Source organism: Oreochromis aureus, linkage group 8 (assembly GCF_013358895.1).
Source record: "Oreochromis aureus strain Israel breed Guangdong linkage group 8, ZZ_aureus, whole genome shotgun sequence".
Lineage (NCBI taxonomy): Eukaryota > Metazoa > Chordata > Actinopteri > Cichliformes > Cichlidae > Oreochromis > Oreochromis aureus.
The window spans coordinates 16,163,603-16,190,854 of record NC_052949.1 but is presented as its reverse complement, the minus strand read 5'-3'; the positions used below and the strand labels follow the sequence as shown (position 1 = coordinate 16,190,854).

General features: G+C 40.9%; 1 long non-coding RNA gene and 1 pseudogene across 2 annotated transcripts; both read right to left on the bottom strand.

The window, feature by feature from the left end:
• Positions 1 to 264: 264 nt before the first annotated feature.
• On the bottom strand, positions 265 to 2,099 carry LOC116311530 (annotated as a pseudogene).
• A 7,457-nt stretch (positions 2,100 to 9,556) lies between these two features.
• Positions 9,557 to 12,761, bottom strand: LOC116311528. 2 transcript variants are annotated; one of them, XR_005614131.1, is made up of 4 exons: positions 12,622 to 12,761; positions 11,991 to 12,083; positions 11,836 to 11,891; positions 9,557 to 11,296 (listed from the first exon to the last, which is right to left on the bottom strand). It is a non-coding gene; the product is annotated as an uncharacterized LOC116311528 (long non-coding RNA). The 2 variants fall into 2 exon arrangements; XR_005614130.1 differs by lacking the exon at positions 12,622 to 12,761 and having other exon boundaries at positions 11,991 to 12,331.
• Positions 12,762 to 27,252: the final 14,491 nt, after the last annotated feature.

The window sequence follows — 27,252 nt, the reverse complement described above, 5'->3', positions numbered from 1 at the left end:
CTTACTTTAGTGTTCCCGGTCAAAGTCCATTTTAATTGCTCTTAAATTAGCAGAAAACCCATTTTTCACCACCAAATTTTTATTCAACACTCTTTAGCTGTGAACAATGTCTCAAAGTGGTGTTTAACATGAATTAATAAAATTAGACATAAAATAACTGCAGTGAAAATACAAATAGGCACTGAGAATGTATTACAAAATGAAGATAATGTAATGTAAAAAATAAATGGAAAACCAAAGACCAAACTCAACATGTGTCTGTGTTCATCCACATGAGTGGCATGTGACACTCAGGTGAGAGTGGCCCTTGGAAACATAGGCATCACATTTGCAGCATCTCAGCCTTGTTTTGTTGTCTCTAGGGGCACAGAGCTCACAGCGCTTCCTTTTCTGTTCATGTCCTTGTTTTGGGAGAGCCAGGGCAGGGGCTGGGGCTGGGGCTTGCACACTCTTAACCAGACTGGCAGAGGCTGGTATGCGGGGAATGTGCTGGCGCCGTTGAATAAGAGGAGTCACCAAAGCTTTCCCCAGCTCTGCTAGGAAAAGTCTCCTCTTGAAACACTTCCCCTGATTCCAGGTTGGGTCGATGGCTGTCCACACCACATATGCGTTGAAAGCAGACACATAAAGGATGTTGTGGAACAGTGCCACAGGCCAGCGGGCTGTCATTTGCTTACAGGTGTATGTACCAGTAAGCTGCAATAAAAGGCACAATAGATAAGAGATTGGGAACAATATTGAATCTGTCGTACACAAAATGCTATGATTTACATAAATAAAAATAAAATGCATGATGGATGAAACTTTACATTACCTTATCAAGTCAGTCAACGGCTCCTTTGTTCTTGTTGTAGTCCTGGATCATAAGTGGCTTCCTGTCTTCTGTGGTGCTGACAGCGGCGTCTTTGTGTAGCGTGCTCATCAGGATGACATTTGTATTCTTCTTGGGAACATATGACACGAGAGCGTGTGTGTCAGTGAAAGCAAATTTTGATGAGCATGCCTCTCTTCCTCTGGTCGATACCAGTACGGGGGAAGTTCAGGCTTGTTCTTCTTCACTGTCCCTGCCATGGTGAGCTTTCTTTTCAGCAGCTCCTGACCAAGAGCATATGATGTGAAGAAGTTGTCACATGTGATATTATGCCCTCGGAAACTGGTTGCCATGTCCAGCACAACATGCATGCCCTGGTCTTCTTCAGCCCTTTCAGTGCTGGGTTTCCCCATGTATGCCTGCATATTCCAGGCATAGCTGCTCCTGGTGTCACATGCTACCCAGATCTTTATTCCACATTTCCCTGGTTTGCCTGGATTGTACACCTTGAAGGAACAGCGATCTCTGAAAGGAACCAGGCGCTCATCAACTGTCACCTCAGGGCCTGGATTGTAAGTGGTAGGCGCTCCGCACCAGTCCCAAATGTTCCTGATGGCAGCCAGTTTGTCATTTCGCCAGCGGACGGGTCGTGTATCTCTGTTATCAAATCGAATAGTTCTTGAAAAGACATGAAACTGTTCTAAGGACATAGTTGCGCGGAATATAGGCCTGCCAGACTCTGCATCCCACAGTCTTTTTGCAGCCTCATTGTTTGAGCGATATACTGTGCTAAAATCAACAGACCTATGTAGGCTTGGAGGTCTACCAGGTCGATTTCTCTCCAGGTGTCCCCAAACACATGCTTCCCCTCCAGGTTTGTCATCTCCAGTATAATTTCCTCAATGGACTCTGGTAAAAAGAGTTGGAAGCTGGACTTGATGTCATCCACACAAGATATCGCATACTGTGTTGGCCCTGGTGTCATCTTGATGTTTTTCACTCTCGCTCTCCCTCGAGGGCTTTTCCCTTTGCCCTGGAGGGATGAAGACCAGAGCAAGTGTCCACTCTTGGACTGCAATGTCTCCTCAGGTGCCTGTTCTTCAGGTGCCTCTCCCTCTCCATCTGTTGACTGGTCAGTCTCCTCAAAGTCTGGATCAAAATCTCTGTTGTCTTTCACTTCTGAAACATCCTCCTCTATCTCTATTTTAATTTCAGGGCACTCTTCATGTCCAGAAACCTGGGCCAGAACCTCTTTGACAGATAACCGCTTGGTCAGTCGCCTACTCATTGTGCTCAGAGTAAAAGGAGTGCAAGGCAAACACTCCAAACAGACCCCTATATATATGAGGTCTGTGTGAAGCTGATACATTGATTAGTCTGGAAGGTGTGGTTCACGTGGGGGATAGGCACATAATTCAGTAGGTCGTTCAGTGGGTCTTTCTTTTGGTCATTCATTGGGCCATTCAGGGGGTCAGGAGTGACTGGGGGGTGGGGGTGAGGGTGGGGCAGAGTGTTGAGTGGATTCCCACTCATTTCCAATGGAGGTCACTTTTAACCGGGAACACCACAGATGTAAGAAGGTTGATTAAAACCCTCAAAATTCAATTAAAGAGGTGCTCATCACTTTTATATGTTCAAGTGCATAGTGTGGAGGATGTCAGAAGGCCTTGAGGAAATCAGATGTAAAACACAATATTTATGAGTGTTTTAAGTTTTAAATCGGGGCAATTTGACCTGATCACGACAGGAAGATTAAATTTGACCTTAGAACTGAAAAAGCTTCTCGGATGAGAGGTGAAACGTCTTCATGCAACTTAAAGAAGTCCAGACGCTTTTCTTTCCAAGCTCCTTAGACTATGAGCCACCCGTCTACTCAAATGATAATTACCTTGAACGCCTACGTTGCTGTAACACTGACAAAAGAAAGGAGGAGGGAAAAGACTTTTCGTCAAATCCTGGTGTGAACAGGTCTCTTGACCCACATCAAAGGCACAAGATTTGAGACACTGCACTAGGTCACCAAACCTCCCGTGGGGGGGATGACTTTAATGCTCATTTCATTTCATTTAAGAGACTTTGCTTGACCTCGGTGGTAGATACAGGGTGAAGGCAAATGGCATACGCTGTAGATTTCCTAATATTATTACACTGTTTTTCAATCTTATTAGCTGCCATGGTTCTGTGACTGAGTAGTTTGAAGTATACTGACCAAATGTAGTAGTTGTGCTAATTGAAGAGGTAAGAAGTCGCTCTGCTGTGCCATAGTTTTCATAAAAAATAAAAAGTGAAGAGCAAACAATACTTAAAATCCACAAAGTGTGTGTGGATTTTATGCCCACAAGTAGTTTTGTAACAAATGTTCCGTTACACCAGAAGACAAGGAACACTCGGGTTTGCTTTGTAATCACAGATGGCCATCTCCCTCACTAACTGGAGACTAATGATATTCCCCCAAGTGCAAGTCTTGTCAGTGCATTAGCTGTTTTAGCTTGCCCATCAGCTCCTAGCACTCTAGTCACAGATGGTCAATGTAAAGTGTAGAGGAGGATTATGTAAATGATAAAAGGTAGGAATCTAAATTAAAGCAAATATATTCAATAAAATTTTTATTTTTTTTAAAGGAAGGAATTTAATGAGTTTATTAGTTTAAAATCTGCATCTGGACAAAAGGAGTACTGTTATATTTAGTAATGCGGTCAATGACTAAGGGTGTAAATAAACAGAATTTCCATGTATTTTATCTGAAATTCTTAGATAGTTATATTTAATTTTTTTATTTGTATTTTTTTTATTATTGCTTTTTGTCATGTGTTTCCCTTTTGTGTGAAAATGAATGTGGGGAGGAAGAGGAAGGTTCTCTGGCCTTTTTCGTTGACGAATGAATTCCCTGATGAAAAAGAAAGCAAAAAAACTAAACTGTAAAAAAAACAAAGTACCAATAACAGTATTAGTAGTATAGCAATTAGGAACAGTTTCTACAGTTTTGGTTTTGCATATGAATAAAAAACAAATTACTCTATAGCAGTCTTTCTTCATTCACATTAATCCAATTATTTTGTACTTTTCTTACAGTTCCTTTAAAAATTCTGCTGTTTATTTTTCTTATAAGTAAGAAAAGAAGCTTTATATAATAATCTAAGAGGAGAGTTCAATAGTGGATGAATGATGCACACTTATATAATGGATAATAAAAATGGAAAAAGACAACCCCTAAAACTACAGCATGTATGCAGCTTAAGACGGGGACATTTGGTTTTACCTGGAAATTACTCATTACTTATGTATAATTTATAATTTCTTCTTTCCAATAAAAACTCATCATCTCTTTTATTAGTATTATAAGAAATATCAGTCAGTAAATAGTGGAGTTACACCCTTAGTCACGGGCTGTATTATAAAGTGATGCCATAATAATTATATAAATCAGTTGTACCTAGTGGGAGTCATGTACAGTATGTATTAGCTTGAAATCAGCTTTCCAGCCAGAGCACTGGGGAGTCAATAAGCACTATTGTATCTGTTGTTTTCTGAGTGATCACCACAGGGACTTGCAGGGTAAATAATGCAGAACTAATTGACTGAGCTACTCCCAACTGATTGGGGATGCCAGAGCCAGTGTAAAACACCGCAGAGGTCACTGTCATTGCCATATGAGAAGAAGACATATAATAGAAGCTGTTGCATCTTTTGAAAAAACTATATTAGACATAAAGTTAGTCGCTTTTCACACCGGCCTAATGTGTCATTCTCTCTCAGGTTAATTTTAACTGGGACTGTGGTCCAGATTTATATGAGTTTTTTTCCCCCCTCAAATCCTGCTGGCTGTGCAGTGCCGCTGCTCTGCTCGCAGCTATTACCCTGAAATCCGAATAATCTGCTTGTGAAGTATGGTGAGAGGTGAGGTCAGCATCCATGGTGCAAGTGACTCATTTTCCTGCCTCACCAATTTGTCCCCAAACCATGCAGTGATTAACCTCACCCAGAGGCTGTAAATCAGACTGGCAGGCGTTTAAGGCTCAGGGCGCATACGTATGCAGCTTCTGCACAACTTGTGTCCTGGCTAGTGCTGCATCATTTTCCCAGAAGACAGACTGGCATTGTGGCCAGTCTGGGACATGTGCACTCAACATTTATGCGTTTGGCAGACTGGAGAGCCTGTTTGCTCAGCTGCTTTTGGGGGGTTTTTTCCCTTGAAACTGGCAAATGTGTGAGACAGTGTTTTATTGGTTATTATTTTGCAGCACAAATAGCAAATCTGTTCCCAGTTTTGCAATCAAAGGCTTGTAGTCGTGACAAGATCCGTTTCCAAAAACCGTCAGAGATAACTAAATGAACCAAATACCCTGTTTTTACGTCTTTTACCTAATATAAGCTCTATGGGAGTGTTCCCATAAGAGGGACATGGACCCCCTAATGATCCTCTACCAAATCACACGAGCCAAGGTGTGAAAATAGGTGTAGGTCACAATCAGCCAAGGTTTTGGGTGACCCCATTGTGAGACCTTGCCCCACCCTATCATCTGATTTCCTGAGGTCAAAAGGCCCAGGATGTGAGTGGGCATTAAGGCATCTGGGAAGGGATCTCAAAACTGGATTATAGATGGCAGACAGTTGGTGTCGTAAGCCACTGCCTCTGTTCAAAGATGGTTGTTCACAGTGGACATGGATGGCTCATGTTAAAATACACAGCATGCCTTTACGGTTTACGCAATGACAGAATGGCAGATGTGATGTTTTTAGGCTATAAAATGTGACTTTTGCAACCATATACAAGCACGCATTCAAGGTAAACTCATAAAACACAAATCTTTCATAACCACTCTCATCACCATGGAGATATGAACATAAAACTTGACTTTAATATCGTGTGTGCTTGTTTGAAAGAAGCATTGCCTGACAGGGAAGGCTAAAGCGCTAATTTACTTTAGAATGAAATCCCCTCAACAGTCTAGCATTTTTGTGCATTACACAAACAGGCTTTTAAGTGGCACAAATGAGCTCTTGTTCATTACCTGCGGACTGTACTTCAGATTTCTACCACCTGGTGTTGGTTTCCCCTTTAACCCGAGTCTGTCTGTGTATCACAATTGCAAAACCCAGTCCTAGAGACACTAACTGTCACAAAACCTGGCAGGTTTAGGGCTGACATCAAAATAGAAACCAAGTTTGATGATGGGTGGGCTCTGAAAACTCTCCAACTCCGCTCCACACACACAAACTCATTAGAAAACCCAAATATAGCCAATATCAATGGATACTTTTGGGATAAAAAGTCGTTGTGCTTTAATAGGTGCATATTTATAGGTAGACGTAAGCAAGAGAAGAACTTTTAAATGCATTAATCTCAAAATGAGAGCAAACAGAGGCACAGGAAGTGAATACAGTGGCTAATGTGACACGAAATATCTACACAGGAGATACTAAGCAGGCACTGACTGTCATTTGATGATTTCCAACACTAAGTGGATTTACTCTTTAACTGACTCACTTCCAGTTTTGCACGGAGATGCTGCACCTCCTTCGCTCTCATCAGTATTCACAACGTCTCCTGTGTCCTGAAATGCACTTGATAAGACTTGCCACGCTCTAATTTACCATAGAGGGGAAACAGGCAAACGAAATTGCTCCTCAGAATATCATTCCCATGACAAATCAATATTCCAAGAAAAAGCCTGGTACTTTTTTCTTTCTTTCCAAGATTGACCTTTTGAACTTTTAACGAAAAAGATGTGAAACCTGTCTGGATGCACAGAGAAATAAAGTGCTGAAGTGCAGCACACCGGCTAAGAGGCTGTTTACGTGTTCTTCAGTGTTTAACTCAGAAAATGTTGCAGAGTTTTAAAGAGCCTTTTGGTTTCAGGGTTGTGTTTTATTGGTTCCACATGATCAGCAGCTTATGACTTTAGATTATAGCAAGTATTTCCTCTAATAAAAAAAATAATAATGAAAAATCCCATCTACATAATTGCTGGATTCACAGTGCTTTTTATGAAATCCATAGCATCCTTCTCTGTGATAAAGCCCCTGCAGGAACATTATAGTATATACATGAAATAAGCCACGTTTTTATGCCTTTGTCCTCCCTTAAGGGTGTAAAGTGTTGTTTCACAGAGAGTGCAAGCTGTACAAAAAAGAAGATTGCATGAGTATCATGTTTTTTATTGGTCTGTGTTCTCAACTCATATTTCAGGCCGCCTTTCACGACTGAGGTAATCACTCATGTCAAAGGTTCCTTCAGAGCTCAGCAGAGTGTCAGCGAAATCTGTGACAGTCAAGACCTGTGATGTTTGCTGACTGACTGCTTCCTGTGGTGTTGTTACCCGTGTTTAGCAAGTGTGTCATCAACACTGTGACAGTTTTGTGAGTCCCTGGTTTGCACACATTAAGGATCAACCTTTTTGTTTTTTTAGTGCCTCCAGTTCCAACACACTAGAGTCAAACTATTTAAGGGAAACTTTACATTAAAAATCATGTAAGTCTAATATCAAATGTCCCTACCACAACCAGAGGTTTCTATTTTGTTTCCAGATGTGTTGCACTCTCAGTCTCCTACCTAAGTCCAACTGCATGTCTAGGTGAGATGCTTAATTCTTAAAGACAAAAATGAAAATAAATTCATACTGACGCTTGAAGTACTTTGCTGAGAGTAAGGATATGCGTTTAAGTGGAAGTAAAAGCGACCGGACCAACTACACCGCTCTGCATCCTCACTTTCTGACTGCTGAGACTGTGTGTAGACAGGTTACATTCATTTTCATTAAGAATGGACAAATTGCGTTTGGGAGGGACTTAATCAGATTGTGTGTTCTGTGGAAGTCTGTGGTTTCTTATACAACCTTGTGTTCCATCAGCTGGGTGAAATTTTTAAATTTGATTACTTGATTGATTTGATTACTCTGATTTAATCAACAGAGTAACTACTAAGAAAATTGCTGCAGCTTGTTAAGACTGTCCTTGACTAGGGCAGGTAACAGAAGGAAATTTATGAAAGTGATTTTAAAAAAGCAAAAACATCATGTCTTTTTATATTTATTGCTAATTCTTGATATTTGACCACCTTCAAAGACCAAAAACTAAACAAATTTAATAAAATTCTTTGACAAAGTGAAAAGCAGCAGGAGAGATTTGAGGATGTTTTCGTGAGTGGGATAATTTGATTGTTGTTGATCGTCTTGTCCTCAGGTGACCTCGAGTCTATTTACTGTAAAACTGTTCAAAGACACAACACAAGTTTTTTTTCTTTGCACGTGTTTCAAACCTGATCAAAAATTACATTTCTATGATGACCTGAAATCACCCTCAGAATCACAGATTCATAGTAATACAGCACTGTGCAAAAGTTTCTTTAAATTTGGTTTCCAAGCAGCAAGACTTTCCCGTCATATTTCAAAAAGTGGTCTTGATAAATAGTTCTTTAGACTCATTTTTAGTCCAGCCCTCATAAAAAAGTCAACTCTAATCAAGGGATGAAAAAGTGTCATTTCTGCATGTTGTGGGGGCTGCATTTCTGTCAGTGGTGTTGGAAATCTTAAAATTAATGAAATCATAAAGGCACAGAATTACCAGCAGATTTTGATCAACAATGCAGTACCATCTGAAAAGCATGTGATTGGTAACAACTTCATTTTTGAGCATAATAACAATCCCAATCACACTGCAAATGCCTGGATAGAAAAACACTCTTAGTCATGGATTGGCCTCCCCAGAGTCAGGACTTCAACATTATTGGATCAGTGTGAGATCATCCTGACAGAGAACAGAACAAAAGGCAGAAACATCCAAAAGGAGGACTTTGAACGTTCTTCAAGAAGCCTGGAGAACCATTCCTGAAGACTCCTCAAAGAACTGACAAGAACGCGTAACTAAGAGAGTTCAAGTTGTCTAGAAGAATAAGAGTGGTCATGTAAATATTGACTTTGAGTTCATTAGAACTATACAAACTCTATTTTGCATCACGTGCTATACATATACACATTCCAATAAATTGCTGCATTAGAAAATTATGTCTGGCAAAAAAATAAAAAATAATAAAAATGTGGTGCATGTTTTGTTTTCTTAATCAGTAAGAAGTGTTAAATTCTACGGAATTATTTCATGTGTGAACAAAAGAATATGAGAAGATTACAGACACAATGAGCAAGTCATTATTTGAGACAGTGTGATGCAGCATGGTAAATCATGTATAGAAAAATGATCCTTACTTGGGTGTAAATGAATTATGGTAGTGTAGCATTATTGAAATTCAAACAACACATGCAGTGCACAAAAGCGAGATTCTTAAGATAGCAGTGCATCATGGGGAATTTGCTCATTTAGTAATAAGTCACGTAGCTGGCCTATGCTGCTTCTGAGGTTACTGCTCCCTGTGCATTAAGCCAACTACATTCTGTGGTATATGAGATGATATAAAAGGGCTGCTCTGCAACAACTAGCCAGGATTCAACTAGTATAAGGATGTTACCATAGGACATCATCAGCCTACATGCAAACTGATTCCTCCAGGTCCTGCTATTTCTGGACACTTAGTTCAAAAGTTATTTGAAGAGAAATCTAAATGCAACAATCACTTAAAATATTGGCCTTGAAATGTTACATTAACCCTTTAAGCCTTTGTTAAAGGGTTAAAAGCTTTTTTCCTCTGGCAGTTATATGTCTGTCATCATCTTTACTGGTAAAATATTCCGGTTTGATGAAAGTTATCACGATTACAAGTGCAGGACTCAAACGCAGGACTCACTCTGAGTGAAAAGTCAAAAGGTGGTTTATTTACACAGGTGTCACCAGGTGAGATATATATATATATACATATATACAGTGCTGGGGGAGGAAAAGGGGTCCAGGGCAGCCAGGGGAAGGTCCAAACTCTTCTTCACATAGTCTGTGACTCACAACAATCTACACACTAATCCAGTCCAAACTCACTCTCACTCGGGGTCCACAGGGAAGGGAAACAGGCCAAGGTCCAGGGAAATCTATACACAGGAAGAGAGCCTGACGTTAACGAGGAGTACTAGTAGAAGACACAAGGAAATCACCAGGCAAGGTTACACTGATGGAAGTAGCACAACAATCCAGCGAGGAATCAGACTCCACTGATGCCTTAAGTAGCGTGGGAGCAGTCATTGATGACGGATGGCAGGTGAGTAATTATTCGTTATAGGTGACAGGTGAGTAGGCTGCACAGGTGAACACTGAGGTGGGGACAGGACCAGACTGTGCCCTGGCGGTGAGGAGTGAAGGAGAAACAACAACAAACAATCCAGAAAAACCTGGGAACATGACAAAAGTGTTGTGTATTTTCAATAAAAAACAAGAAAACAAAAAAACAACTGTAAAATAAGTCTTTGTATGTGGAGAAGATGTTGCAGGGCCATCTGTTCATAAGCATGTCTAACCACACTCTTTAAAAGAAAAAAGAGACAAAGACTGAGCTGTCCTTCTCAGGTGGTAAGAGACAGTCTGACTAGACTTCTATTGTAGAAACAGCGCTGATGTGCATCCGTCTATATTGCAGCTTTTATGGTCTCACGGTTTTGACCAGGGAGATGATGCCAGGGTTTCAGTTCATCTAGAAGTTGAGAAAGTTCATGCTCGAGAGACTGAAATGAGTGATAACACGTATTAAGTGAACTGAAACAGTGCAAAGTTATTTGTGATTTCCACCTTTATTCAGATGTTTTTTTTTCCTATGCTGGGTAAGCTATAACAATCTTTTCTCAACAACTTTGTTTTTGCAGAGATGTGAGAACAGGTCAAATGAAGCCACAGCCCAGGAAAAATGAGAATCTGAGAAACTTAATAAATAACATGAGGTCAGAGTTGGAGGTCAGTCTGGAAGTAGTTTTTTGAAGAAAAAGCATGACTTGCTCCTAAAACTGAAGGAGCACTACTTCATCCTGACTCATTCAAGCACTCTTCTTCAAGGTCGGGGAGTCACACATGATTTGACTGATTTAGCCACAGTTCCAAAGGCTTTTGTATGTTTTTTTGTGATGCAAAAACCCATCTGTTTTCTTGTGGAGCGAATGATAAGATTTAAAGATATCTTTTATTTATTGCAAAAATAGGGAGATTATGCTGTCACAGCAGCCAAAACATTAAACACTTCTTTGCTGTCTCATTGCACAAACAGCCTTTTCTAAATAAAAACCACAGTCTGCTGATCGTCTGGGGAAATTTCTAGAATTTTGCCTACAGTGAATTTGTGCCTCAGCTTGACCTTCTAGAGGTGCTCACAAAGCATATCTCCATTAGTATTTCAAGGTAAAAATCCCCTGGTTCAGCGAAAAGAAAGAAAGGTCGTGATTCTTACCCGTAGGCTCGGAGACAGTTGGTGATTTCTGGCCAATATTCATGTCCCATAAGCTGATATGCTGCAGCATGCTAATAACTTAATCGTTATACCAGGGAGCAAGCAGACCTTATGACATCCTTGAGAAAAGCTGCTTTGACAGACAAGACAAGGCAGGAGAAGATCGGAAGACTCTGAAATATAAAGACAGTGTAATTATATATATTTTTATTTCATTTATAGATTTTTAATTATTAGATTTATAGAAACAGAGAGTTTCAGAGAGTGTCTGATTCCTTTCTAGGGTAAGATTTAGTTCGGGAACATGTTTAGAAGTGATGAGGTAATTGCCATTACGAGAATTGAAAAACAAGAAGCAGAGGCACAGAGGGGGAAGACTAGAAACACTTACAATGCTTTCAAAATTCATTTGTTGGATTGTTAGAAATCCATCTAGCAGTATTTCAGTTACAAATTTCTGCGTCCCCTTGAGCCGAGAAGCTAGCATGCTTAACCTCAGGCTTGTACTGGCTTATTTGCGATCAGCATATTAAAATATTAGATTTTACTGATTAATTCCTTAAGTAGAGATGCACAGCAATTTATCCTCTTTAAAGGTGAGCTATTCATATACCCAATAAGCTGGAAAACCAAACAATAAGAGAACCAGCATAAGCACAGTGCATGTGCTGTAGCATATGAATATTTAAAAAGGCACATATATGCTTCTTACACAACGCTTGGTGAGAAGTGTAACACAAGACATCTCCACTCTTCTACCCTTAAGGCCTGAAACAGCCGAGGACACGGGAAACAGATTAAACCAGAGATATTAAAAATGGAGACATTTGTACTAAATACAAGAGGTGCTGATTAAAAATTAATTACCCATAAAAGTAAGACATGTTCCTTTGTAGCTTTGTCCCTGAGAAAGAAAACGTGTTTTGCTGAGAGCTTACAGCCAGCGGTGCTGCTCTGGCCCTGTAGGAGATAACAGAAGATTGCTCAGGCGAATCAGCGGCTACAGCACTATTTCAGCTGACACTGGTTTTGTCTCTTTCTGTCAAGAAAATCTATTTGTAAGCTCATTGCCAGATTTCTGCGAGGTCCTAAGGTGAGGCGTAGAGCGGATGTGTCGGTGTAGTCGGGGTCACTGCCTTTGAGAAGGTGTAATACTTCCGTCTGATAAAGCGAGTGACTTGAACTGAAGCAGCCACACAGTCAACCACCAGCACTGAAGTGCAACTGCAGTGTCTGTTGTAATACCGAAAGCAAAAGTAAGAAGGATGTATTCCTTCACACAACTGGTTTGGTGCTATGTTTAACTGCTTAAGGTAATTTGAACAGCATTCACCTTTAGATTTCTTTGCATGACACCTTTCAAGTTGCTCTGAGTGCTTCTGAGTTTTCTTGTGCTCCCAGTTTAGTCTCTTGTCTGCTAGGTTCCCTTTTGTACCTTTGTCTTTGTGTGTCCTGTGAGAATCAGTCTTGTCGTTTGTGTTTACATTTCTGTGCTTACCTGTCCCTCTCTCTCTCTCCCTCCGTGTCTCTCGCTCCCTCGTTCCCCATGTCTTAGTCATGTCTTTGTGTTTAGTCTCCCTCTTCGGTTTCCATGCTCGTACAGCCAGGTGTGTTCTCCCAGACCCCTCTCTCGCTCCCCCTCCCCGCCCTCTGTGTCTTCCTTACCTGTTTTCCCTCTTCCTCTCCATGTGTTTCACCTTTTGCCTCCCTGTTTGTTTATCCCCGCTCCTGTGTCAAGTTTGAGTGTTTGTGTACTTCCTGTTTTACTTTGACAGTCTCACGTCCTGTGTTCAGTGTTTCTTCCTCATGTCTTGTCATGCTTAACTCGTACCTGTTGTCTTCCCCGTGTGTTTCCACTTCCCTTGTCACCCTCATGTGTATACATTGGGCCTGTTTCCCTGTGATTGTTATCAGATCATCTGTTAACATTCCCTGTGTCTCCTTGTCTCATGTATTCAGGTATTTCCAGATTCCAGGTATACTAGGCTTCATGCATTTTTCCAGTTTAGGTTTTATGTTAGTTTTTCCTCTAGTTGTTCCCCTCGTTTGGTTTATGTTTGTGTATCAAGCACAAAAAAGCCTAATTTTTTTGTTAAGTTCAGTCTTGCCTTAGATTGTGCGCATTTTGGGTCCACACCACACACCGGCCACCCAGCCATGACAGTCAATGACAGGGCTAATGGTGAATTTACGATTCTGCAACATAGGTCTTCATCGTAAACCCTTCTGCAACCCTACAGCATGTCTTTTTTTTTTCTACCACTACATTTTTCCTAATGGACGGGAAGAGAATAGATCAGTTCAAAGAGAGATTCACCATCTAGTTCTCTGTTGGCAGACTTGCAAAGCATTGCAAATGAACACAGGTGAAAGAACCCATTTGTGCTGGCCTCGTCAACGGTGCCAGACAAAAAAAAGTGATATCATATCCACTGGGGCTTTGGAGTTGTTTCGGCCAGTCGTGCACCTCTCCACTTTTGTAACTATGCACTTTAGCCATTGCCACTGCAATCGGACAATGAACATTTTATGACAGAGCACAGGGATTCCCAGATAGGCCCTCAGGGAGATTTCTGAAATAGTGCTGGAGAAGATTGCAAATAGACAAAAGCACCACGGTCACATAGAGTATAAAAGGATGTGGTCATGTGATAACATCACATTGCTGCACAAAGCAACCAATGTGATGAGCATAAATGGGCCATAAATGCTTGCAAAGGCGTCACACAGTTGCATGGGCTCTGCATAGAGGTAACATTTTAGATGATAACCAAACAAGCACAGTCAGCTTTGGACTGTGGAAACCAGAGCACCCAGATCTGCTCAGGTTGAGGGAGAACGTGCAAACACCACTTAAACCAGGAGCCTTCTTGCCTTGGTGAAATTGGTTGCAAAGATGGTGCTGGACCAAAAACCTCCTTGTGATTGTTTTGGTTGTTGGCAGACTGCTACTGTGGGCTTTAGTTTTTCATACTAACTAGCTACCAGCTCAACATTAGTAAAAGTCGAAAAGTGCAGCGCAAACCAGAAATGGTGAAGGTTAGCTAAAGTCGCTTAAACTTTAAATTAAAAGTGATGCCTTTTGAAACATGTTGGCAGCAGCAGCGTCACACTTTTTACTACAGCTGGGAGATTACCTGACTGTAGCGATATGCTAGCAAACACAAAGAGGTTTTTACTAACAGTCATCAACCTCCGGCAACCACGCACATTCGACAACTGGTAATTGTCAGATAGTGGGCGGAGCAGTCTCTGTGTCACTGGGGCCGAATTCTTTTGATCCTACACTGTCACCAAGATTGTCACACATGCAAAATGACGAATGAGTTAACGTTGCATGGTTAAATGCTGCATGGCAGGAAAACCTCAACATGGAAAACGCTCAGGCTTGACTGTTTGCTCTCCATGCAAAAATAAGCTTTTAATGAACAGCAGACAGACATCTAATTATAAAATATAACAAATACATAACAAGTTGTTATGAAAATAAATGTCCAGTGAATAGGTGATTGACATTTTAGCCTAATACCGAGGTTACTTTCAAACTTTAAATGAAGCTGCCTTCCTGGGACCTCTCAGCTCTTTGGACATGTTCAGACAATTGGTTTATTTGAACAGAGCAGCAGAGAGGTGCAATTATCCACTAATTATAAAACATTATGCTCTTTGGGGTCATGTGAATGACCTGGTCCTTCAAGCTAATTGGACAGCGTATTGTCCAAAGAAGACATAGCCATCAGCCTGGGGGCACCGTCACACCATACAGGTCTCAAGCAATTTACTAGAATTTAGGAGATCCATTAGTTAAGTAGTCAACTAAACAAAATGAGCCACAGACCTGCGGTTTAATAATGAGATGAATGTTGACACTGAATAGCCTACAGTTAATAATGCTGCCAAAATGAAGATGGAGTGCACAAAGCATTCCCAGCTGATATATGTATTCAGCCAGTTCTTCATTTATTATTAAGTAGTATGAGCATCGAGGGTAAATTATATAAGATTACAGTCCAGTGATGGGAGCTCAAGAGGCATATAATTTGTTTAGATACCACCAGATCCCCAAATTCTTCACCACATGAGCGTAAACTGTCTAATGAGGAGTATCGCTTTAAATTTTCTGTTTTACTCTTACTCCGAGGAATATTTTGAAGCTCGGGCAGATAAGGATTTGTTCCAAATGCATCAGTGATTAATTAAACAAAAGAATCAAGGCCCGTGTCTTTATAAGATGCATTATCGGAGGAGGCTGGGCTTAGCAGTGCTGCTGCTGCACAGCAGGAGCGTATTGACAGTAAGCACAGAGGTCTGGTCTTATATGTGCCAAAGCATACACTCCCTGAATAGCTACATACGCACATGCTCTCTCATCCAGAACACATACTGTACATGCACACAAGCTTTGCTCTCAGAGGTTAACTCGCAACCACTGTTCATTCATGCATGTATGAAACATACTGTTTATCAAGGAACAGTGCCCATGCACCATCTTTAAGTGTAAACACTTATATTTCATACAGATCCACACCTGATCTCACACTCTTCCCGTTTGCTGCTGGAAGCCACAATGAATGAAACATGAATTCTACAGTTTCCAAGCTCACTGTGCATTTCTGAGTGAAGCATGCCTCATTCCTTCATTTGGCCTCACAAAGAAAACAGTGAAAGTCATCATCTCTTACTGAGAGACTCGCTGTGTCTGAGAAGTGAACGGCTAAATGGAGTTTAGGAATCAAGCTGACCTTTGAACCTTGATGTTTACCTGCTGAAGGTTGGAGGCAAAGTGATGACGTCTCTCTGTCGTCTTCTTCGTGTGTTACTCATCCATAAACACAGTACTCATTAATAATGTAGCAGGTGCACAGTGTGCCTAGCTTAGCTGAGGGCTTATACCAAACTGTCAATATTGCACAGATGAAGCCCTCTCCCTGTGCATGTTGGGATTTCTGGCATTGTGAGCCTCTCTATGTATGTCTGTGAAATCTCAACCTTTAAAAAGTCTTTCCAAAAATAGTTTTTACCCTCAAAGTCCAGTATGTACGGCCTTACAAATACAGAAAATACACATGCACACACACACCGAATAACCTGGAGATCACACATCTTCCCTGTTCATGCTTGTCACAACTGTTTAGTATTGATTGTCACAGACACTAAAGCCCTAATCCATGAAGTTGTTGTACATTTGTTTCACTAAATACTAATATTCCTGTTCTTGATGATGTACAGTTTTCTGTAATCTGTGGATTCTCCACAGAAGTCGAGTACAGCGGAGAGAGAGACTATCCTTTTAGGGCTGCACGATTAATCACATTTCAGATCTGAATCATAATTTTGGCTTCCCACATTTAAAGGAAAGTAACTGAACGATATGGAAAATGTGTGCTCCACCAATAGAAAGCAAGCACTCCCTAAATCACAGCTGTTCCCTGCACCGTGCAGCTTGAAATATCCTGGACTAGTCTAGATGTGTAACACTATGTTAAAAGGCAGATATACAACAAAATTCAAATGTCTGGCACAGCAGAGCTCGTCCCTCGAAACAGTTCATTATCCACTGTTTGAAAATACTTTTGGATTTACAACAAGCTATGTTAAACAAGAGCAAATTCAATGCAAAGAGTGATGTCGAGTTGTGTCTTATTCACCCAGCTGTCAGTGTGTTTATCGGCTCACAAAGACACACTGAAATCACAAATAGGTGTACATGCCCTTCATTACCGACCGTGTTCAGTGGACACGGTCGGTAATGAAGGCTTCAGGAAAATGCTCAGCGCAGTGGACAGCAGATGTGTTATCTCCTGAGGCAATTATTTTTCGAAATAGTGGCAATATCCACACTGTATGCAAAACATCACAGTGATCCAAGATTTAGTCACATCCATCGTGCAAGTACAGTGAATGGAGTCAAAGACTATTCTGCTTCTACCAGGTAAACTCAAGTCAGGGGACTAAAGATCTGATTTTTTATGATTTTGTTTAAATTAACAAAACTGTAGCGCAGTGAAAAGATGCAAGCAGAGCCCTTTTGCTCAAAATTTTTCTGGTACAGTATTTTAAATGTGTGGTTTTTTAAATTTCTCGTATGCACTGGATGAATAAGATAAGATGAATAAGGAATATTATTTATTTTGATGCATTTGTACATTAGCAGGAATGCAGCACTTTTAACGTAAAAAGGGAGACGGTGGTACACCTTACACACACCAACGCAGGACTAACACAGAGCGACAGACAAGCATTTATCCTCACATTCACACCTACTGTCAATTTAGAGTCGCTAGTTAACTTAACAAGCATATCTTTGGACTCTGCACCTTGTTCCTGTGAGGCAGCAGTGCTAAAATACTCTGTGCTCTTTGAGGCAGTATTAACAATTTTGTGCAGCAGCTGCATTTCACCTGGGACAGCTAATCCTCCCTTACAAAGACAAACATGAAAATCAAATGTCAGTTAAATAAAAATCATGAAAAATAAAGTGGAGGCTGGTATAATCTGCTGATAGGTGACAGCACCATGCGGCGTCACATGCTGTGTTCTTGTTTATGCTTTTCCAGAATTTAGTTGACTATTATTTTTCTCTGAGATTTAAAAGAAAATCTTTGCCCTTGTGTTTGTTTAAAGTTCTTTAAATTTAGTACAAACCTTCATTGTGACTCAAGGATAAAGTCATAAAAGTTTGTTGGTCAAAAGTTAAGGTCATTATGACTTCACAAAACCCAAGAATAAATTCCTCTTATGATGATAAAATGTCACACAGATGTCTAAGAGGATAATATGATGAAGCGATTACAGGCTTTTTCTGGCTGTTATTTAAAAGAAATACTCCAGGAACAGAAGGGGAGATTGTGGCCATATTTCACATTTTCTTGGATATTGGCCATTAATCTTTGGTGCCAACCAATAAAAGTCCTCCAAAGTCCATCAAAGTTTTTACTACAAATATATAAACACTACATATGAGTCCTGACATCTCTCATGGTTGGCAACACTTTTTCTCAACATCTACTGCAAGAGTAAAGCGGACTATGGCCGTGAAAGACCAAAGCAATCTCACGAATGCCTAAAAGTCAAGTGAACGGTTGTGATTGTCCACCAGGGGAGCTGTTGCGTTGAATCTTCACACTAGTTATCTAGATCTTAAATCCGAGTCACTGCGGCAGCATTTATGAGCGAAGGGAGACCCAGTTCACGCACATGAAAGTACAGTATGAGCTGAACTAACAGACACTCAGTGACTCAGATGAGTAAATAACCTTAATTATGTCCTCAGAGCAAATGACAACAAAGGCTGGCACAGGAAACCACAAAACACACAAGCAATAATATGGATTTCATATGAAGGAATTGCAATAGGCAGGGGATGAATGAACGCAGACACGGAGTGAGAGCTAATTCCCTGTTATACTCCCACCCACCCCACCCCACCCCATCCCCTTCCCCACTTGTCGATGTGCAATTAGATAAGCGAGTGTTCGATGAGGCACTTGGCGCCCACATGCTTCCATTTCAGAGCTGCTTTCATAACAGCAAAGCTCAACTCTATCAGCCCACTTTGACCAAACTCTATCAAACAGAGCCCCTTATCCCTCTCCAACGCAGGGAGTCACATCCCGGCCGCCCACTCCAAACTAACTCATTTCCCCCCGCTGTCACACAGCATCCAACCTAATGGAAGTGCTCCCCCCTCCTCTCTCCTGTGATTCGCTCAGATTCAGCTAAACCACCTCGTGTTATGGAGCAGTTCAAATTTACTTTGAAAATCTAATTCACTCTTCTTTTTTTTCCTTAATGGGTGCAGAAAGTCAATATTTCAGAGCTGAGCTGTTTGATGGTTTTGATTAGATTCTCATTTCCAAATGTCATCACTGAAAACATGTTTTAATAAGGTTTTGGAAAGGAAAGTGTTTAATTTAGCCTGAGGAAGAATGGGCCAATCATTCAGTGAATATAAAATTTCCTTTTTTTTTTAAATTTAAAGCATCATTTAACCAACTTTTTGTTGTTTTTTTTAAATTTCCTTCACAGCATTTGTAGTGAGACAAGATAAAATGACTCCTCCTCAAAAACTGTTTCTTATCTCCGAAATGTCAATAAGCAATTTTAAATGTAGGTCTTTATAGACAATTACATTTACCTTAAAAATACGGCTAACCAAGAACATTTTTATATACCTTCATAAAAGTGTCAGCCTGCCTTAAACTGTTCTGTTTTCCTCATTTGCAGTTATTAGACAGTGATCCACTACATGTGCAGAGGTTAAAAAAATGCTCTCTCCAGTCACTTTTCACGCATTCAAAAAAGTGCAGTAACATGAAGACACTGGAGGACAGTGTGCCTCAAAGTGTCCGCTATTGTCCCCATTTTTATGACTCATCTCACTGCTCAGCTATGACACTTTCTCTCCCACCTTCAGCTATAAACAGTTTTGCCCTCGGGCGTGTTTAGACACTTCACAGAAATTATTTAGGCTAGTTTGAAGACTCTTAAAACTATAGGTGTTACCACCGCAAAAGGAGGATGACAAACCTGGGATGCATCGATGGTACAAAAACTGGATTGCTTTTATGTATTGCATAAGCCCCTTTCAGACATGAGCTCCTTCCCATTAATCTGACAGGATCTGAACATGTCGGCTTTATGTCTGAATGTACAGAGCTGCAGTGAAGGGAGCTTTTGATGGCTGCAAAACTTCAAACTACACCAGTGAGCATTATGCAACATTTGCAATGACAGTCGGACAGACCTGACCTCCCTATGGGGGCCCCACTTGACCGCACTCACTTCAGTTGCAAGTGGCCTGCATGATTCTGTTTAAACAAACCCAATTTCAATGAGGAAAGCCACTCAATGAAAATGAAGGGTATTATCTTTCTCAGAGTGATAAGAGAAAGGACAAAAAGAGAAAGAGTCTGAGTGTAAAGATAAAACTAACTAACTAAATGTTTCTAGTCCAGCTTCAACTGTTAAGGCTAAGTGACAGATACTTGAGTAATGTAAGTTCTACGAGCATCACATTATTTCTTTTGTTTACTTTGATGGTCAGCTTCAAACATATGTTAGCTAAGTTAAGGTAGTTAGCCTAAGTTATCTAACCAAGCAGAGCAGCAGTGTGTCCAGCACCACAGATTAACATCATAGAAACACTGTAAACAGGTTACTGTCAATTTCAGGGTATTTACTGGCTGCTAGCTGCCAGTAAAGTTACTGCAAAAAACTATTTACAGTAACTTCACTGTAATTTTAAGTTTTTTGCTATACTGTCATTTCAGGGTGAACGACAGTAAGCTTTTAGTAACAGTATGCTACATCTGACAGTCAGTCAGACAAAACTCCTAAACACAAACTTAGCAGTGTATGCTGTACAGTGTAGCGATGAAAGGTGAAACGTCTTCAAGCAACTTAAAGAAGTCCTTTTCTTTCCAAGCTCCTTAGACTACGATGACCTGGATGACTGAGAACCTTCACAGACAGTATGCCACATCGTTTGATGGAAAGGAAAATGATCAACTTGCAGAGGGATGAATTTAAAGACATCCCAAGAGTCAAAGTGAAAAACATTAGATAGACTGAATCAAAATGTCCCAAAGGTTCCTGCTGGATTTTGGTCAGGTGTGCTAGGGGCCACAAAATGGTATCAGTTCATTCGTCATCCAGGAACTTACTGCATATTCTCACCACTTAACGCCGGGCATTGTGTGGAGGAAGCTACAACCCACTGCACCAGCTTAGGGTTTGGCAGTGGGATCAAGGATTTCATTCTGATAACTAATGGCAGTCATGTTGCTGTTGCCTGTGGAGGCCTGTTGGTGTTCCCCATGGATATGCCTCCCCAGACCATCAATGAACCCATGCCAAATCGGTCATGCTGAAAGATGTTACAGGCAGCATGTTCTCCTTGGCTTTTCCAGACTCCTTCACACCTGCCACATGCCAATCATACTCCATGGTGCCAGGTAGTGAGCACAGGACACACTAGAGGACAGCAGGCCCTAATGAAGTCTGTTTCTGATTGTTTCACCATAGACATTCACACCATTGGCCTGCTGGAAGTCATTTTGTAGGTCTAGCAGTGCTCATCCTGTTCCTTTATGCACAAAGGAGCAGATACTGGTCCTCCAGATGGGTAAAGTACCTTCCAAGGCCTTCTCCAGCTCTCCTAGAGCAACTGCCCATCTCATTGAATCTGCTCCATCTTCTTGAGACTATGTTGGGAGACACAGCAAACCTTTTCACAAAGGCATGCACTAATGTACCATCCTGGATGAGGACTACCTGTGCAACCTCTGCAGGGTCCATGTATCACCTCACACTACAAGTAAGGACACTGGCCCTACTCAGTGGCCTCCTGTAAAATGTTTCCTGTTTGGGGAGTTGTCTCACTGTCACTATCACTGTCATCAACACTGAAGCAGCTGAAACTGATCAGCACCCCCATCTGCTACCTAACTGACCAGATCAATGTCTCGGAATTTTAACTGGCCTGATGTTATACTGGCAAAACAGTTTTCTGACTAGTCCTCTGTAAACACTTTCCTACTGAGCTCATGGGCTCAGTCATTTGTTTCGGGTGAAATTGAATAAAAAACATTAAGTCCATTTTGAAAATCCTGCTCGTACTATGTTTCAAACTGGAGACGTTCATTGATATTACTGGGCCTAAGGACATTTTAATATCATCATGCCATGATAATAACAACAAAGCTGCAGTAGAGTAGAAGCAGAGTAGTGTAAACCAATAAGTAAATCCTGAAACTCTCATGCTGTCCTTAAGTTTATGTAGTTTTTGTTTAATGACAGCAGGGACTCTCTGTGATGACATTACAAACACTGATTGGCTGAAGCAGTATTTCCCCTGGGGGAATCATACAAATGTTAATTTCAGGACAGCAGCTTGGTTGAATCAGGAGCTGTGAGAGACAGTAACATAAAAGTGACCTGTGCCAATGATGCTAACAATGTTATGTATCCCATGTCTAAAAGGGGCTATAAAGATATAGCTCATAAAGACTCAAGGGTAATGTGACCTTATGCAACTGCACACTCTTGCCTGAGTTTAAGTGATCCTGAGTCACTACAAATAAAATTATCAGAAGGTGTGGGCATCATTTCCTCTTCTGTAACATAAATCTAAGTAAAAATTACAGTAAGGAAGATAATTGTGTTCTCCGGTTAGCTATTCCCTTCTTCTGCCTCTCCCTTTATGTCCAACTCATCACATCACCCGAGCAGGGGACTTCTGTCAGATTTTGCCATAACCCGTGTCTCACACCCAGTCATTAGGTTGCTTTCTCTGCTGCTGTCAGCTGTCATTTCAGTGTCATATTGATGCAGTGCTCCCCCCCATTCACCTCCAGTTTTCATCACCAGTGATGTCCATGTGTCCGTCCAATCAGCTTCACGTCACATCTATCTATCTTCAGCATCACCCTTCACCTCTGCTTCACTGCCACACTTTCTAGACGTCACTGTGTGGATATTTCTGCACATGTGAGGCATTGCTATCCTGAATGATATGTTAAAATACATTTTCACTAGCCTAAACACTGAAGGTTGCATGTGGACAAGCCTTAAACAATGCTGCTCGGAGCTTTAACGCCAGGCGAATTTGCACAACCTCTGTCGACTCAGTGCTCCCTCTTAACGAATCATCTTGTATAAGTCAGCATAAAATTAGCCCTTTTGATAGTTTAATTCCCACTGCAGCTAACCCTGAGGAAGGTGGATGCACTGCATTGCAGGATACAATGAAATGTGTTAACTGTGTTCCCCAGAGGCCGCAGATCCTCTCGCAAACTTTATTGCACTTGCGGTTTAGATCCTGGCAGTGGCAGATGAATGTGTGGAAGGGCACCTTGAGGGTCGATGGAGGGGCCGCTGCCCTTCCAGAGGCTGACAGAGTCATTTGTCAAACGGAGAAGGCCATGAATTTACTGCACCCGCTGTCTTATCCGCATGTTTAACCCCATGTGCTTCTAACACACACACACACCCACACATCACCTGCCCCTGCAATGTACGCAAAGGGATCCGGATCTGATGGAATTAGAGTGAGACAGAGGGAGAGAGCGAGCTATGGAGCAGACAGGGAGAGAGAGTTTATTTAATTATAGAGACACAGGAAGAGAACTGAGTGACATCATTTCAATGTCGCCTCTGTCGCTCTCCCCCCCTCACCCCCAAACTGTTCACTGTCAAGAGCTCCATCTGGTAGACACATGACACACACACACATTCACATCCACACGTATATTCACATGGACAGACACATGCTCTGATACTCTGCGTGCTCCTCTTCACTGAGTCAGTAGTTCAAAAAAAAAAAAAGAAAGCTTCTCCATTTCACATCTGAGCTATTAATCATGGGTTTCACTCCCACCACACAGTCTGATTTTTAACCCAAGTCCCTGTTCATGGAGGGGTTCATAAAGCCAGGACTGTAAGTGACACATGTGACACATTCATGCAAGATGCAGGACCATGAGGACGTCTCATGGATCAATATGGGAATGGAGTCTTATACTGATAATGTTTTTGTAAGTCCGCACACCCAATGCATGACAGACATGACAGAGTTGAAAGAGATGCTTTTTGATCAGCCACTTTGTTATACTGGAGGGTTGGCATCTTGCCCCGGGACACTTTGTCACATGGACTGGATCAAAACACCAACCTTCCAATTAGCAGGCAACCTGCTCTGCCTACTGAGCCACAGCTGCCCTTTTAATAAAACATATGACACATTCGCAATGAATTTTTTTGGTGTTTCTGGATAAACACAACCAGACAGTTATCACACAATTTGTAAAAGATGGGGTAGTGGACAATTAACCCTCTGAAGCCTTTACTGATGTCTTTAACTTTGCCAACATTTTGAGAAAAGCCAAAAATCTGTATCTTTTAAAGGTAAATAAACTGTTTGCTACCAGCAGATGGCTGCCCCTCCCCAAACCTGGTTCTGCTGGAGTTTTCTTCCTGTTAAAAGGGAGTTTTTCCATCCTACTGTCACCAAAGTGCCTGCTCAAAGGGGGTTGTCTGATTATTGAGGTTTCTCTGTATTCTCTCCTTTTGACTTATAGTATTAAGTGCCTTGAAGCAACTGTTGTTGTGATTTGGTACTATACAAATACAACTGAATTGAATTCATTGCCTAGGATTAGGGTTAAGGTTGGTAGGTGATGATAAGTTAGATCTTGAAAGCTGAAAGTGAAAATAGTAGGTCTGGTCACTTATTTATTAGAAAAATGATATGAAGATACATATCTGTGTTCAAAACATTTTAACCCTTTTTTCAGCAATTAATTAAATACGATTTAATAAATAACTGTTGCCAGTCCTGGACATCAACCTAAAGTAGTTTAAGCTCATTTGTTTTGTCCCCTAATACTCCACAACATGACCATTTCTTCAGGACTCAGTTCACTGATAGGTGCCCTGACATTTTCCCATAGAATTTGGTAAATGGACTGGTGCCTGTACAGTGTAGTGAGTTTCTGCTCTAACTGAGCACTCAAACCACTTTTTACTACACAGGCTTTACTCTACGCCTTTAAGTGCTTTCCAGCTATCACGCACGTACATATTCACGCTCTGATAAATGCATTGGGAGCAGTTTGGGGTTTTCTGGGTCAACACTTTAACACCTTGGTGACAACATGCACCCATTTGCTGGTATAATTCATTGCTTCATCAGAAATGGTCGCCCTATACATGAACCAAAACAGGCTCAGACCATGACATCAACACCACCGTGGTTCACAGGTTGAATGAGGTACTAATGGTGGAATTCAGTGTTCGCTTCTCTCCAAACATAAAGTACAGATACTCTTGACTGCTACGTTATTTGCAAGGGGTCGTCACAGCGTGTTTTGATATGGCAGAGTTTTATGCTGGATGCTAGTCACAGGCTTAAGAAAAGTGAAGTTTGTTAAAGGCTGGTCAAACAAATCTTTATATATATCTATATCTATATCTATCTATTTATATATATATATATATAAATTTATATATATATATTAGTGCTGTCAGCGTTAATCTTGTTAAAATGACGTTAACGCCATAACCACATTAACGCGGCAAATCTCCATTAGCGAGTTAACGTGGATCACCCCGTGCATGGGGCTGCACGGCGCTAATGCGTTAACGAGCTAACCGCACTATATATATGTATATATATATATATATACATATATGTGTGTGTTTTTAATGTTCCTCATACATATCTAAAAGATCATTTATGTGGAAAAGTGCCCAGCACAGTACTGATAAAGATGCAGTTAGTTCATCTGACATTTAGCATCTACTCACCAACAATAAACAATACATACCTCAAACACCATGCCATTCATAAAGAGGATACAGCTGTCTGCTAAACTGATAAAAATTAAATAGGAAATATAGGAATAGGAAAAAATGGAAAGAAATGCAACACTTAAAAAGGTTTGAATTCTAGCTATGTGACACTAGTAAGTGATCTCCAGAAGCTCAGTTTGTATGGAGTGTTATGATAGTGAGGAAATAATCAACGCATAAAATACTTAATAAAAAGAACCTATTATCTGTTCAGTTTTAAGGTTTTGCACATGAGGCAATAATGAAAAATTATCTGGCCCTAAGCACGTTTTAGAATTAGGTAAACACAACCTCAAATGAACAAAGGCAGATGAAATGCTATATAGATGTAACATATGTTTTTACCAAGTTTTAATACCTGCCAAGATCATATATGTTCATTTGGAAACAACACCTCAATACCTTATTTTGTTAGATTTCCATTAAAGGTGTGTATTTATCTTCTGTGTCATATGCAGATGGAATGAACAGGGTTGTATTTTAGACTCCAACCATCCCAGCCGCACTGCAGAGCCACTGTAGCATAGCAGCACTGAGTCCCAGAAGTGTACAGCAGTGAATCTTCAGACAGAGAATCCTGCAGCATGTGCTGCATGAATGCTGAAGCCATTCTCTATTACAGCGCAGTAAACGCACGTGTTGTGTCAACCAAACTCTGCATGTATAACCGAGTGTGTTAGTAAGTAGTGTAAGTGAATGTGGGGGTGTGCATGTGTGTCATGTGTGTACATCTCAGCACGGAGTGGGTAGGTTGAGAACCACACAGGACGTGAAGTGTGCAGTGAAGTGTGGAGCGTGTGGTTTGCATGTGTTACATGTACAGTATTAATGGAGGAGTGAACCTCCCATGGTTGGATCAGTAGCTAACCGCAGGGGACGAGGTGTCCAGGAGAGCTGTCAGTTTTATCCAGCATGAGCGCATTTGACGCATGAGCAGGTGACATTTATTGGATCAACTCTGTTTACACAGTTGCCAAATATAACACATTTGTTCAAGACTAAGTAAAATTCATACCTTGACAGAAATCGCATTAACTGCATGAGGAGATTTCAAAACCAGATTTGGACGGACTGAATTGGATATAAGTTATGCCTGAAGCCTGTTATGAGGTTACAAAATCTTACAGGTAACAAATTAACAGGCTCTGCTCCATTTATCTAATCTCTACAAAATCAAAGGACACAACTGACAGTGATAATGTCAGCGTCAGTTTGTCATTGCTCAGTGTGCTCCACATAGGAAGGCTTCATCATTAAACTCCTATACAAGCTCTTTAAAATCTATAGGCTCCTCCTGTTTGTATTTTAAAGGTGGGCAGATCGAACCAAATAGCAATAGTATCAAAGCCAATGCTGGTATGTGATTTAGTGAACATTAAAATGTATTCAGAATTTGCAAATTGATCATGGTTCAACTCATGGATCATGACACACTGCTCTCCTCTTCATAAGCTGCCTTTGTGTGTTAAAAAGTCTCAGTATTGGTATTGGTATTGGCAATATCGGCCCTATATTTAATTGGTATCGGATCAATACCAAAATTTGCCCTATTGAATAGCACTATTGTAGTTTTCTTTTCTTTTGTCTGTTTATTCATTTTTATCATTATCCACAGTGTAATATGGCAATGCCAGAGGTGACAGGAAGGAAAAAAAGTCTGGCTGTCTCTCCAATAGTTTGCACTTTGTCCTTTCTCCCTCTGCGCTCTTTCCCTGACCTCTAACCAATTGCAGTGATTGGTTGCCCCTCCCTGAGGCTGGTTTTGCTGAAGGTTTCT